The following is a 15,579-nucleotide window of genomic DNA, read 5'->3' on the forward strand; positions in this document are numbered from 1 at the left end:
AGCAGGGGTCCTCAAACTTTAACCAGGGGGCTGGCATGCGGATGAAGTGGCAGGCAGTCATCTGTGGCTGCTTGGTTTCCCCCCCCCCCAACCCCCAGCGGGGTGGGTGGGTTCTGTAAATACTGGGGGCTGGATTGAGGACCCTGGGGGGCCGTATCCGGCCCGTGGGCCGTAGTTTGAGGACCCCTGGTGTAGAGGAATGGAGTCCTGGTATGGTAACAGAAGCCTCAAGTGGCAGCACAGGATGCAGTGTAGAGGAGTACGTGGGATGTCAAGATATTGTAGGGCTGGCACTGGAAGCCTGCTTTGCAAATACTTCCTTTGCTCAGTTGAAGAAATGCAATTCTGGCTCTAAGACAAAAACAGTTTTGAGTATAATGGAAAGGAAAAAGTATATAACACATGCAAAAAGCACAAAGTGCAGTAAAATCAGATGTAATTGGGAACATGCAGGCAGGTGAAGAACAAGCAAGATGTTACAAGTGTGTTATTAAACCTAAAAGTGATTCCATGTTGATTAGATGAAGGAGGAAGAAACTGTCAATGTCATACTCGGACTCGGGGTGCTGATGACGTGCCGTATGTCCTTGGCACGAACAGACATCATCAGCCTTGAGATCCAGAGGAGCACTTGAAGGGTAAGCGTAACACCAGGAAAAGGAGTGAGGTAACAGGAAGTGTATGTACAACAATTTTAACTCTTACTACTATTAAGACCTTTTCTTACGTATAGTAATGTTCACTTTCTACAATATTGGATTTGAACTAATAGGTAATTCTTTGATTAGGCAGTTAAGATTACACTGAACACTAAGGTGTATCCTCTTCTCCCATAACAACATTTTGCATATAACAACCCAATATAGAATCAGATTACAGAATGTAGTTTGACAAAAATATGTTATGGTCTCAGCTATTTTATTAATGCTTGGTAATTAACTGCAATATGGTTTTTTGTGCACTTGCCTGTTTTTTTGATGTTGAAGCAAATTTTGCAGGTGTGCTGCATTTAGTGAGTACAGGTCACAGGCTTGCAATCAACTTTAATTCTTTGTTACAAAATTACTTGATAGCTAGGTATGATTAGTGAGTTTAAAATATTTTGAGGATTTATTTCCTTGTCCCAAAATAGTGTGTTACATACAATGTCCCTTTCACTGAAGAATAAGCTTTGCTATGGATTACTAGAGTAGCACCATCTTAATTTGGAAATAGAGCTAATGTAATGGTTTGGGTTTTCTTGGGTTTTTTAGCTGTGTGTTTGTTTTTGTTTTTTTTTTTTTAATGCACACCTTCCTCCCAAACTTACCTGCCTCCAGGGTACTACTACACCTTGCTCGGTATGTAATACCAATCAGTAAGAAAAATATGCATGACTAGAGTTGCTCAGGCTCCACCTAAGTATAAAGAAAATGGACTGGTCTTGGACTGAAATAAGTCCAGAGCAGGGGGAATTGTCTAAACTCCTGAATTACCACACACTGTTTCTTTGTTTTTCTAAAGTTGTTATGAATGAAGTGACTTCTAGTTAAGGGATTCAGCTTTGGGAAGGATGGGAAACAAAGAAGGGATGGTGAAAAGAACAGAGTTATCGTAAGTTATGCAGAAAGAAGCCTCCAAGTGAGCCAAGTGAGGAAGTTCTGGCTGCAAGGGGAGACAAGTTGATAAAGTGTTGCAATCCACAGGAAGTTGATTGAAAGTAGGGCAAGGGTAATGGTGGCGGTGGGAGATTGTGACCTTCAACTCAATAGTCCCTTCAAAGGAGGGTAAACCCCAGCTTGGGGAGCATGCGTAGTTAAAAAGCTTCAGTAGTGCTATCCGAGGACATGTCTAACTTACATTAGAAGCAAGAAACTTGTAACCAGTCCTGTGTGTGATAAATGAATATGCAATGTACTATGAAGTATAAAAAGTAGACAAATGAGGAGAGAAGTTGGGGAAGACTCTATTGGAACCGCGGGGATCAGTCGATGGGCTGAACCTGTCTTCTCCCACGTAGGGATGCCTATTAGGTAAGAACTTTATCCTCTGGCTAGCTCATGCTAGCTGTTCAGTGTGTTGGTTTTAAGTTTGTTTTGCAGTTGGTGTATCGTTACTGGCAATCCTCAAACCTTACTCTGTCACAAAATTGTAGAAAAAAATCTTCAGCTGAAGGTAAATCTCTGGAGATTTATACAAAGTTGAGTAGTTACAAGGGATTTGACTCGGTGCTGTTAGGGAGGGTCCCTGGAAGGGTTAGTTGAATCATCCTCTGATACATAGGCTGGCAAAACACAAGTAGTGGCCAGGCTGGTCAGGCACAAGGGTCTCATCCTCCTTGGGAAACTGACAGGCTGATAAAGGGTTTGAGAAAGTATTTAAACTTTAAACCCTCCGTCTTAAGGTGACACAGCTTTTTGTGGTCAGTAGTGTTGCACAGACACTGTCAGACCCTGGTTCAGTGTGCTGATCGCTTGCTATTGAGAAAGCAGTATAAACTTGCAGTAATTTCGGGAGGTAAGAACCTCAGGTGTTTGCAAGTTAAGCTGTTTGGGGAAGGAAAATAAAACTGGATACACTTGATAGAAAAATGAATGTTGTGGTTTCTTTTGTATCTTTAACTCCTTGAAACATGTCCCATAGGGTTTTAGAGCCTTAACTGTAAAGCTTGGGATAACTGGCCTGACAATTTTCATGGTAAGAATAGCTGGTTTAGGTTGGCCTCTGCTCTTTTTGTCAAGCTGTTTTATAGAAATCTGTGTTACTGTGTTACATTAAACATGTTATTACTTTAATGTGTTAAAGCAGTATGCTGTAATGGGATTGCAGTAACTCACCTGCTGAACTGCACCCTCTTGCATCTGGGACCGAACTGGTGTCCCAGGCACAAGAGGGCAGAACCATGGTAAATGAAGCATTTAGGCCATCTTCCTTTTTCTTTGCTGGTGACAGTTAAGCAGTAACGCACACCATTCTGGGTCAGTGCTACTTAGGAGCAGGCTGAGCTTTTTAATCTGAAATTGGTATGTAATGCACCCTCTTTAGGGACAGTCCAAATTCAAAAAGCCATCCAGCCAGAAAACAGAGGCCATGAAAAGTGAATTGTGCAGGCATCAGGTCCTCAGTGCCAACAGTTTCTCTGCAGGTTTTCTCTAGCTGGTCCATACTACTTCCTAACATAGGTGTAATTTAAATGTTCAGCATGTACTGCTGTAAACTTTATTTTTTGTAGATACTACTTGGGTGTTACTGTAGTTAATGTTTCTAATACAGGTACGTAAAGGCCGAAGGCTTAAAAATCCCTGTTCCTTCTGGCTGTCGGTAGCGTTCAGTCCTGATGCCAGTTGAAAATACAAGCAAACACCCATTGCTAGGAGTTTCACTAGGGCCTATGTCTCAGCAGTTGGCAGGTTGCTGGATTAGCACACTGATACCAGAAAAGGTATTGAAGTCTGTTTTATTGTGTAAAATGATTGGAATATATCTGATATGTCGTGTTTAAAAACAAAACCATTCAGCAATCCCCTCTTCCCCTACCTCCCAAAACCTGAAAAGCCTAAACCCCATGCTAAATTTTTGAAGCAGGTTTATGTGATGATGTATTCAGCTGTGAGGGAAAACAAGGCAGTTACTTGAATACATTTCACATTAGGCCTTATGTTTAAAAAAAAAAAAGCCAACCAAACAAACCCCAACCCAACTAACTCTAGAATCTGATCTTCCATGTGTATAGATACCAGTCTTAAATGCTGTTGTTCTGCTGGGTAGTCACCCTGTTTTGAATAAAAGAAATTCAAAATTACACTGTTTAGTGCTCAAAGATGAATGTGACTGGAGGAAAAATGCCATCATGTCTTATCCTTCCCTGTGGAGTAACTTCACATGTGAATTAATTATATTATTCCTTCAATTAACCAACCTAATTCCCTGCTTACATCTGAATACTGACTGTTTTTTCCAAATAAATCTATTTGGTGTGGGAATCCCACAATGGCATGTTTATGAAATTTCTTGTGCCTTACTGAGTTCTTAAGATTTACTAAATTGTTTGGAGATTGGAACTTTACAATAGTTTTCTTTCTTTCAGTGAGATGTAGTTGGGAAGTCTGTAAAAGCCTCAAAAGGAGAGCATTTCTTACTTCGTTGTGGTGAGTAAAGCAATGTCAACATCAGAGAAGTTGTGAGTTTGGGACAGAATTTGCCGAGGTGACTCCCAGCAGCCGCCCTCCTCTGCCAAAAGTAGCAGGGGTGGCTAGGCTCTGGGCTCCGTTGGGTCACATGCAAGTTTTCAGTAAAGTAATATTTTCTGGTAGGTCAATATTTCTCTTATTTATGACTTTTCAGGTTCAGCCTAGAGAGCTGCAATAGAGTGCTGTCACTTCTGTAACATTTTTAGTTATCCCCCCATGGGATTTAATGTTTCTTCGTGGGCTGCTTTCCAGAGAAGGCTTAAGGCATGGAATGAGTGAAAAGCCAGAGGGACTTGAGGAGAGATCGGCTATAACTTCCTAAAAGGCTGAGATTTATAAATAGAAGTATGGATGCGGTAAACTATTGGACTGTGTAAAGGATTGTGAACTATGGTAACATGGGAAAATGAAAATTGTAATCACTTGACAACATTCCTTTTCAAATTTATAAACAAACATTGGTACTTCTGCTGGCTTTTAACTTCAGTTTGGACAAGAGTCAGTGGTGAGAACGGTTGAACTGTTGCTGGAGGTAAACAGCAAAAGGGCAGACAAGTTTCTTAACGGAAAATTCTGGCAGGCAGTGTGGGGGGAGGAGGAAGTTCACGCTGCCACAGGTTGCTCTGGGAGGTAGTGGCATCTACAGTCTTGGGAGGGATTCTGAAGTGTACTTCGGATGACCACCTGTGTGGTGTAATGCCCAAGTCAGTCTGACTTTGAGTGGAGAGGTGGACCAGACTGTGGTAAAAGCCATCCCAACCTAAACTGCCGTCATTCTTCTGGAGCGCTGTCTTCTCACCAGAGTTTCATCTCTATATGCTGAAAGGTATGGATAGCCTAGCCTGGGTTACTGGTGTTCAGGAAGCCTGGCTTTTCATTTATACCGTTGTGTGCTCTTTCATAATCTTACAAATTTTTATATCTAAAATATCCATGCTGTGCTAAAAGTTGGACTTGCTGTGGAAGATAATGACTGCTTCCATTTCACTGGATGTAAGATGATATGACAAATTACTCTTTTAATAGTTGTTTGGCAACTAATGCTAATGAAAGTCTCAGTTGCTGTCACTTTCCCTTAGGTGGTAAAACATTTTGTATTGTACAATTTATTTTGAGAATGATATAATGAATGACAGTACCCAAAAAATGTTTTTTAAAAAAACAACAAAACACAAACAAAACCCCCCTGAGAATTAATTTTAACAAATATTCTCTAAAGAAGGGATTTTTGCCTTTGTGGAGACCTTTTGAATCACACTGGGCACTCATGCCAGGATGCATATTAGTGTCACACACATGAAAGCTAGAAATAAGCAGTTTGTAGGTTATATTTAGCTATTTCCAGGTTCTGTGTTTTGTTTCTTTGCAAGTCAAAGGTATAGTCGGTTATTCTTGTCTACTGAATTTAGTGATGCAAGTAGTCTGACTTAAGGCTGCTGAATCTGCACAGAACAGTTGGTAATAGAATTTTCTAGTGACAGGTGAAAATATGGAAAGCACTGCTAAGGATGACAAGGCAAATAAAAGTATCACTGTAGGCATAGCACCAGGGGTTTACAGAACAGTGTACCTTTCGGGACAAATACATAATTTTGGAAAGCATGCGTAATGGTCTTTATCTTGATCACTTGAATGTTTACTCGGCATTATTGAATGTGGGGTAGTCTTCATTTGGTATAAATTAAATCTGTGGTGACTATGGAGGAATATTATTGCTGGTGCTTTTAATTTTTAGGTAATGATTTGTGAGAACACTTTATTAACATTTTCTGTGTGACTTTTGAAGTCTGAACTAGATGGAAATTATGCGTAATGCTGCCATTTGTTGGCACAGAGCCAGCCACCTATACACAAAGACAGCAGTGAGCAGCAGTCACACGTTCCACCTCTGAACTTGAAAACAGAATTATTTTTTCTCTGTGGCTCTTCTGTGCCCACCTGAGTAGTGTGAGTACACAAACATAAAATAACTTACTCCAAGTGCTGAAACTAATATGGCAATGGTGATGGCTATCACAGAACAGTCAGGGTTGGCAGGGACCTGTGGAGATCATCTAGTACAAACCCCACTAAAGCAGGCTCTCCTAGAGCAGGAGAGCCACAAGTTGCGGAGTATCTAAGTTTGCTTATAGTAAGTCTCAAAGGCTATTGCTTGCATTGTGTTCTGAACAGGAGCATTTCACTCTGCAAGTTTCCTGCTGTGGAAAGTAGGGAACAAAAATCTGGGGATTTCTTAATCATCAAGAGTGAGCTGCTACTTAATCTCAGACTAAGTTGTCATGGAGGTCTGTCTTTTGGAAGTGGTACAGGTAAGATTTTATTTAAGAGGAGAATGTCATTACGTATATTAATTTAATGATATCGACTCTTATTTTTAATATGTAAATTAATATCTTAGTTGGTGACATAAACAGTGGGATTGAGTGCAGGTTTGCCAAGGACACCAAGCTGTGTGGAACAGTTGACATGCTGGAGGGAATGGATGCCATCCCGAGGGACCTTGACACCCTTGAGAGGTGAACCTGTGTGAACCTTATGAAGTTGAACAAGGCCAAGTGCAACGTCTTGCACCTGGATCAGGGCAATCCCAAGCACAGATACAGGCTGGGTGGAGAGTGGGTTGGAGCAGCTTTGAGGAGAAGAATTTGCAGATGCTGGTGGGTGAGAAGCTCGGCATGGCACAGCAATGTGTGCTTGCAGTCCAGAAAGCCAACCGTGTCCTGGGCCGCATCTAAAGTGTGGTCTGTAGGTCAGAGGAGGTGATTCTCTCCGTCCACTGTCATGAGACCCACCCTGAGTACTGTGTGCAGCTCTGGGGCCATCAACATGAACCTGTTAGAGCAAGCCAAGAGGAGGGATGGGAAGCTGATCAGAGGCTGGAGCACCTCTCCTGTGAAGACAGGCTGAGAGTCTTGGGGGTGTTCAGCCTGGAGGTGGCTCCTGGGAGACCTTTTTGAAGACTGCCAGTACCTAATGGGGGCTTATATAAGGAAGGCCCTGCTGAAAAGTCCATCCCTGTTGCAATAGGACAATAGGACAATTGAGATTAGGTGTTGGGAAGAATTTCTTTCCTGTGAGGGTGCTGAGGCACCGGCCCAGGCTGCCCAGAGCAGCTGTGGGTGCCCCATCCCTGGCAGGGCTCAGGGCCAGGCTGGATGGGGCTGGGGGCAGCCTGGGCTGGTGGGGGGGTCCCTGCCAGTGGTGGGGGGTGGAATTCAGTGGTCTTTAGGGTTCTTTCCAACCCAAACCATTCTATGATATTATGAAACTAGGTGATGTTAAACCTGTTTTGTGAAGTTTGCATGTACGGGAGGTATGAAAAGACCAAAATATTTTCTTCAACCAAAGAAACCAAAGAAAAGAGTACATTTTTGTGTTTTCAGCTGAATCTTTTAGCAGAATGTTTGACCAAAAGTAGACTTTCTACAGTATTCAATTTAAAGTGCAAAGCATACCTAGACTATAAAGCCCTGTTTAACCTTTCTATTGCATTTTCACACTGTTGATTCCACCATTCCTGGGTTGTCCTGGGTAACGGTATGCCCCCTTATATCCAAGCAAATTTTATTAAAAGTTTAAAGAGAAGGCATTGTTTTGAATACTTCACTCAGAAATAGTGGTCAGTGTTTGGTTTCTTGGTTACGCTTTTCACTGTGGTGCGTTTATTTCACAGATATTTCTACATTTATTTATGATACCCTGCAGTCCTCAGTCCCCACAGCTTTATTTTGCCACATGGCGATGTGCTTGGTCCTTGGTCTTGGTTAACACATCCTGCAAGGTAGAGAGCACGCAGATATGTTGCAGCTTTTCCCTACTTCTTGACATTCCACAGCACTCATGTCTTCCTCTGTTATATCAAAAAGAGGTGTAGTACTACTTGCATTGATACTCTGCTTTTGGTGACGGGCTGTTTTTTCTTTTGCAGTGTTTTTTTCCCTTGTAGTGTATACACCCTTTATGTCCTTTCTCTATTTATGGTGTACCTGTTTTTTTTTTTTCTCTCAGTACAATTCTGATCCTGAAATTGCTCAGGCATTAAAGATTTCCATCCCTCCTACATAAGGTGATGAAGTGCTGATACCAGAGTTTGAGACAGTAAAAATTACCATACTCTAGACGAAAATACAGCCTTGAGTAAGTTATGTAGGTCATGATGCTCTTTTGTCTGTGAGCAGGGAATCCTGTTTGCTTTTCCTTTTACTGTTCCAGTGTAGTGAAACAAGAAAGACTTGGTGACCTTAGCAGGACGGGGGTTATATCCCCCAAAACTGAGGTGTGTCTGGGCATGATAGTGTAGTACATTCAGATAATTATATTGTTACCCTCAATTAATTAAGCAAATCGACCATTTCTTCCATTGGAAAAGCAGGAGGGGAAAACCAGCAAAAAGTTGTGGCATTTGTCAAGTTTTGGGGTTCCTATGCAAATAGTTCCTATTAAGTTCAAGTATTAAGTTGGTGGATACATAACACATTGGAAGATGACTTTATTATAGACATAGAGGAAGTGTCCTTTTAGAGAAGAGGTGGTTCTAGTTTATCACAAGTTAGGTCACTGTCTCCTGCACCATGTAACTGGTTTGGAGATTCCATTTAAAAAGCAATTTCAGGCAGAATCAGTCTGGCTAGTGTGGACATCTGGGAAACATTAAACTTCGGATCCTGAGAGGAATTCAGTTTGCATTTCAGAGAGCACTCAAGGTCAGATACTAGGTTTCTCTTGTCCCATGCTCATGTATCTAAACTAGTTAGAAACTTTTAAAGACCCATCTTTATGCATTTGGTGACATAAGGATAGCATAGGAACAACTGTAAAAAATGCCTTAATTTAGTGTATTTTTTTTTGTTATTTCTGCACATCATTTGATTAGTGTAATCCTGAAAATGTAATGTAATCTTGAAAAAGGTTTACTTTGAGTTTAACCTATAGGACACATATAAATAAAAACTGTATGGTGTCAGTAAGAAAATATATTTTGTTTCAAGCAGCTACAGACAAATAGGAAGACAAAGACGTGTTGCAGCAATTTAATGTTACTTTGTTGGGTATGATAATATAGCTGTGATAAATACTGAAAATAACAACATCCTCGTGTGTTCCACAAATAAGCAACCCAAAACCCAAACAATCACTTTTCGGGGTTTTACAGTTAAGTGTCTTTACAACTGAACATCTAATGTCTGTATTAATGTTTGCTTTAGTTTGACTAGACTAACTCATATTTCTGATTTGGACATTTCTTGACATTTACTTTTAATTTATTCTGTGGTGTTAAGAAAACTTAAAATGTTGAACATGGGAGGTGTGTGAGGCAAAGCAACAGAAGGCAGAAATTGACCTACTGCTGATACGGTGAGTGTCAAGAAGGTATTTCAGGCCTGAGAAAAGCAAATTAGCTCAGCATTTTTAAAGTGTAAGGGATTTAAATTTATGTCTTCCTGAAGGGTTAATGTGAAATGTGTCCAAATGCCATGACTTTCTCTTCCCATAGTCCTCTAGAAATGTTAAGCTAAAATTGCTTTGAGATAAGATTGACCTAAAAACCCCTAAAATGCTAGAAGAATCTGATGTTTTCCTACTTATTTTGATAATAAGAGTAAAATAAAATTATTTACATTGAATACTGATGTATACAAGACTTTAACATATAGGATTTGTTGATATACAGAATATTGATTTCACTTTTCAGGGAATGAATGCCTTTTTGAAAATTACAGACTAATCACAGCATGGTCATGGTTGGAAGGTACCTCTGGAGACCATCTAGTTCAACCCCTGGCTAAAGCAGGGTCACGCAGAGCAGGTTGCACAGAGCTGCATACAGGCAGGTTTGAATGTCTCCAGAGAAGGAGACTCCACAGCCTCCCTGGGCAGCCTGTCCTGGTGCTCTGTCACCCTCAAGGCAGAGAAGTTCTGCCTCATGTTCAGATGGAACGGCCTGTGCTGCAGTTTGTGCCCATTGCCCCTTGTCTTGTCGCTGGGCACTTCTGAAAAGAGCCTGGCCCCATTCTCTCAACACTTGCCCTTAAGATATGTGTAGACACTGATAAGATCCCTCTCAGCCTTCTCCAGGCTGAGCAGGCCCAGCTTCCTCAGACTTTCCCCATAAGGGGGATGCCCCAGTCTCCTCATCGCCCTCACAGCCTCCGCTGGGCCCTCCCCTGTAGTTCCCTGACTCTCTGGAACTGGGGAGCCCAGCACTGGACACAGCTCCAGGTGTGGCCTCACCAGGGCAGAGCAGAGGGACAGGACAACCTCCCGCGACCTGGTGGCCACGCTCCTCCTAATGCACCCCAGGGTCCCCTTGGCCACCAGGGCACCCTGCTGGCTCATGGGCAACTTGCTGCCCACCAGATCCCCTAGGTCCTTCCCCTCAGAGCTGCCCCCCAGCAGGTCAGCCCCAGTCTGTACTGGTGTGTGGGTTGTTCCTCCCCAGGTGCAGGGCCTTACACTTGCCTTTGTTGAACTTGATGAGGTTCCTCTCCACCCAGCTCTCCAGCCTGTCCAGGTCTCGCCGAGTGGCAGCGCAGCCTGCAGGGGTATCAGCCGCTCCTCCCAGTTGTGTATCATCAGCAACCTTGCTGAGGGTCCCTTCAGCCAGGTCACTGATGAATAACTACTGATCCCAGTACTGACCCCTGGGGAACACCAGTAGCTACAGGCCTCTAACTCGACCCTGCGCCACTGACCACAACCCTCTGAGCTCTGCCATCAGGCAGTTCTCGATCCACTGCACTATCACCCATCTAGTCCACACCTCCTGAGCTTACCTGTGAGGATACTATGGGACACAGTGTCAAAAGCCTTGCTGAGGTCAAGGCAGACAACATCCACCATTCCCTTTTTATCTACCCAGTCAGTCATTCCATCACAGAAGGCTGTCAGGCTGGTTAGGCATGATTTTCCCCTTGGTGAATCCATGTTGACTACTCATAATAACTTTCTTTTCCTCCCCATGCTTGGAGATGACCTCAGGATGGGCTGTTCCATCACCTTTCCAGGGATGGAGGTGAGGCTGACTGGCCTGTATTTTCCCAGGTCGTCCTCCTTGCTCTTTGTGAAGACTGGAGTGACATCAGCTCTCCTCCAGTCCCCAGGTGCTTCTCCTGTTCTCCATGACTTTTCAGAGATGGAGTGGCTTAGCAATAACATCTGCCAGCTCCCTCAGCACTCTGGGATGCATCTCATCAGGGCCCATGGATGTGCAGGTGTCAGGTTTGCTTAAATGATTCTTAATGTGATTTGCCTTGACCAAGGGCAAGTCCTTCCTTTCTCCAGACTTCCTCTTGCCTCCAGCATCTGGGCTGGCCTTGGCAGGAAAGACTGAAGCAAAGAGGGCGTTTATAATCTGATTTCTCTTTTTATCAGGATTAAGGTACTAGGTGTGTTGTTGATTACTCAAGCCTTTGCATGATGTACTTCGTACACAGAATCTGTGTTGCTACTGCATGGTATTGCTTTTAAGAATCTTATGAGTAGGGCTTCTGTGTCTTCACTCCAAAAACTATTTAAATGCCATCTTATTTTTTTTTTTTCTGTGGTTGAAAAAGTGTATATCTGTAAAGATACACTTAATCTTGGGTATTTCTGGATTTTGAATGCTTAACTGTCTAGTGATGATGAAATTCTTTAAAGGTTAATTTTTTTCATAATTGGTGATTACAACTTAATAAATCTAAAAGTAAAACTATTGTAAATGCATCTAATAAGACACAGAGGGACTTGAAAATAAGAACTCTAACCTATTTCTGGAGGTAAAAGCTTAAACTCTCAATAGGCATCTGAAGACTTTTGAGTGGAATATTTTAGCACTAATTTGGGATTTTAAGCCCTGGGAAAATGCAGTTTTGGAAACATCAGTGTTGGATGCTTACTGTCTTGGATGCGGATGTCTTACTTTCAAACTGTTGCCCAGCATTGCAGCCATTACCAGAAAGCATTATTTATTTCTTTGTCAGCTTTCTGGGCCTATCCACGGGGGCTTTTTAATTGTGAGCCTTTTTTCTTTAAAGCCCAAAACCTACAAAAGTGGCTGAGTTTTTACAGGTGATCAATCACTAATCCAGTTAAGGTGTGATGTTCTGCTTCAGTCTCAGATAGAGAACATAAGTAGGTAAACAAAGAATAATCATGACTAACTCTGAACTAGCTTATAATGTAATAAAAGAGAAGACATAGAAAATCTTTGAAGTTGTGTTTTATGTCTATCTTAGAATCTTAGTTTTCAGCTGTAATCTCGGAAGCAAATGCTCTTTTTGTCAAGGAACATTTTTTTGTGATAGGGTTGGTCTTAAGTATCATCTAATGTTTTATTTCCAGTAAACAGTTATTGATATAAAGAAGTGATTTGCATGTATTTATAATATAATAATTATATTATATGCACTTTAAAATACAAATACTAAATTATCATTACTAATTATATATGTATAAACAAATAGGTTTTAGCTCTTCTGAACTAATGTAACTTAGCCTGCCTCATGCTAAGTTTTAGCAGCAGACAGAAAATTGTGTGTTACTGAGTTAGTGCTGCTTAACTAGTTCCTGCAAGGCTGCGGAATCAAATTGACTGAGCATGTTAATACTCTTACTCCATTGCATTGGATAGAGTAAAATGTTAATTTAAATTGTCACTTGAGACAAAGAAAACACTGCTTTTTTTTGGGAGAATCTGTTAACATTTTCCTCACTTTACCTGTGGTCACTAGGATGGCTGTGCCCTGTGTTTTCCCTGTGCAGGTGACTGACTGGAGGGATCCATGCTCCTCTCAAGTCACTTGCTGTGGTGGTTCTGTGTCCTGCTCCGCATGGTATGTCTGCAGAGCAGGGCTTTGCTGCAATATGAGAGCTGTGCCTTGTGCCTTTTAATTTTCTTCTGTTTGTTTGTTTTGTTTTCAGGGTATTGTCTCATGAGGATGTAAAAATACACTGACAAGGTGGTCATGTCCTCTCTGTTGTGTTCTTGTCTGTTTCTTCTGAGAATAACAGTGCTCCTCTTTCAGTGGCATGTTTTCTGAGTCAGCTGAAGAGTGAACCTAACAGTAAGACAAAAGATCTTAAGGAGATGTGAATGATGATGTAGCTTGCCATACTGTCTCAAAAGACAAAGACATGTTGGAGCAGGTTCGGAGGAGTGCCACAAAGATGTTGAGAGGCAAGAAACACCTCTCCTGGGAGGAAAGGCTGAGAGTTAGGGTGGTTCAACCTGGAGAAGTGGCCTTTCAGTATTGAAAGGGGGCTTGTAAGAAAGATGGGGACAGATTTCTTGTAGGGCCTGCAGTGATAGAACAAGGGGTAAATTGTTTTAAACTTTAAAAAAAAAAAAGGTAGATTCAGACTAAATATAAGGAAGAAATTTTTTATGATGAGGTTGGTGAAACACTGGAGCAAGATGCCTCTGGAGAGGTGGTAGATGCCCCATCCCTGGCAACATTCAAGGTCAAGGTGGATGGGTCTTTGAGCAACCTTATCTAATTGAAGAAGTCCCTGCTCACTGCAGGAGGGTTGGACTATTGCATCTTTAAATGTCACATTCAGCCTAAACCATTCTATGATTCCATCAAAGTGGATGGTCTTCTATGTTGTTTTGGAAGCTTTCAGCGTCAATGTGTCTTTATGATGAAACTATAATTTCCTTGCAGTAGTATATACTTTTTTTTTTAGATTGTTGGCGCTGTCAAGCTGTCAGTGATTAAAAAAAATAATAATCTGGAGCTTAACTTTAATGCTACACCTTTGAAGTGATTAATTTGATTTCCATATCACAACTTGTTTCCTATATTCAATTCTATTGGCATGTATTATTGCATTTCAAATTCCATTAAATTTGTGATTAGCAAAGAGGCTAGTTTTTTTAAACTCAAGAAGCAATTTAATAGCTTCCAGATGTAATTACAGTACCTCTTGATGATCAAGTAATCTTGATGATTAAAACCACTGCTTGACAAGTGTTTTCTTATTTTCACTTAAAACATCATGCAGAAACAAAAGACAGCAAGTAAAACAGATACTTTATAATATGTAAGTAGGTGCACTTAAATTTCAACATGGAAAGAGAACTATTTTTATTCCCAAAGACAAAAAACATTTTTTCATGATGTTGTTCGTTACTTAGGATGAAATTTTGCATCCCTGTAATATTTATTAGTTTGCTTTGTGTGCAGCAGAAACAGAAGCAAACCTGACTTTTTTTCTTTAAAGAAGTTGTTCTTCCTTCATTCCTGGTATGGAAATAGTTTTCTGAAACAGTAGCACATGAAGTACAAACATAAGATGCAAAGAGAGAATTCTTTTTTTATCCAAAAGAACTAACAGAATTTGTAGACAGGCTTTCTGAACAAGGCCTAAGGATGCCAAGTACGTCTTGGAGAGATCAGATACTTGTACTGCTTTGAATGTAATAAAGAAAAACAACTGCCAAAACATAACTCTGATCAATCTTTATTTGGTAGTATCTTCTGAATTCTTACTTGTATAGGCTAATTAATAGTGCTACACTACAAATATTTTGTGTGCAAATGTCTTGTACAGAAGACAAGGAAATGGAAATGGGCTTTGAACAGAGCACGTTAGAGAGCTAGTCAGCTCATAAGCACGATAACCAGCAGTCAACACTGAGGTTTTAAAATTGGTATTTATACTCACAAATTGTCCTGCTATATAATGGGATCTAGCTTTTAAGACTTAATCCTGAGCAATTTTGCTATGTGTCTAAACAGAAAGCACTGTGGTATGTTACAGCATAATGACAGAAAAATATCACTTAGAGTTTTCAAATGTACTGGCTACAGATCACCTTCATCTCTCAAGGATGACACTTGGAAGCATCATCATTATATGATCATTATGAATAAATGCTTCAGAATACACTTGAGCTGAAAAATGATGCATAGAAAATTGATCACATGGTTTATTACTGAAAAAAGTGCTGTACAGTTTTTCATATATTACAAGGCTTGTATTGGTAGGCAATCCTCTCATTCATGTTTGCCTCATCTCTGCTATTTCCTTTTTAATGGGTAGAATAATTAGGATGGCATGCTTTTTGGTTCACAATCTGAAGGAATAACCCTTCAGAAAGGGAAAAGCCTGTGTAGTCTCACTAATGTGATGCACTGAAAAAAATACTTGTGACTGCAGTCCAGTTTAAATATTGTGGCAGCTCAGCATGGACCACTGTTTTCCTGTAACAAAAAAATGATCAAGTTGAAATGATATCTAAGCTGGGTTTTCAGTAAGTAGACAGGTGTTCATACTGGACAGGTATTTGTTTTTAGATTGATAAACTCACTAGTCCAGTTTACTACTTAGTATTCCTGTGGACACAAGAAGAGGTCAAGAACATAGGGATGAGTAAGGTCACCTTGATGACAAAATGTCTTAAGCTTCCTGGGAGATCTCGCCCTCG

The sequence above is a fragment of the Falco rusticolus genome, chromosome 1, assembly GCF_015220075.1.
Source record: "Falco rusticolus isolate bFalRus1 chromosome 1, bFalRus1.pri, whole genome shotgun sequence".
NCBI lineage: Eukaryota > Metazoa > Chordata > Aves > Falconiformes > Falconidae > Falco > Falco rusticolus.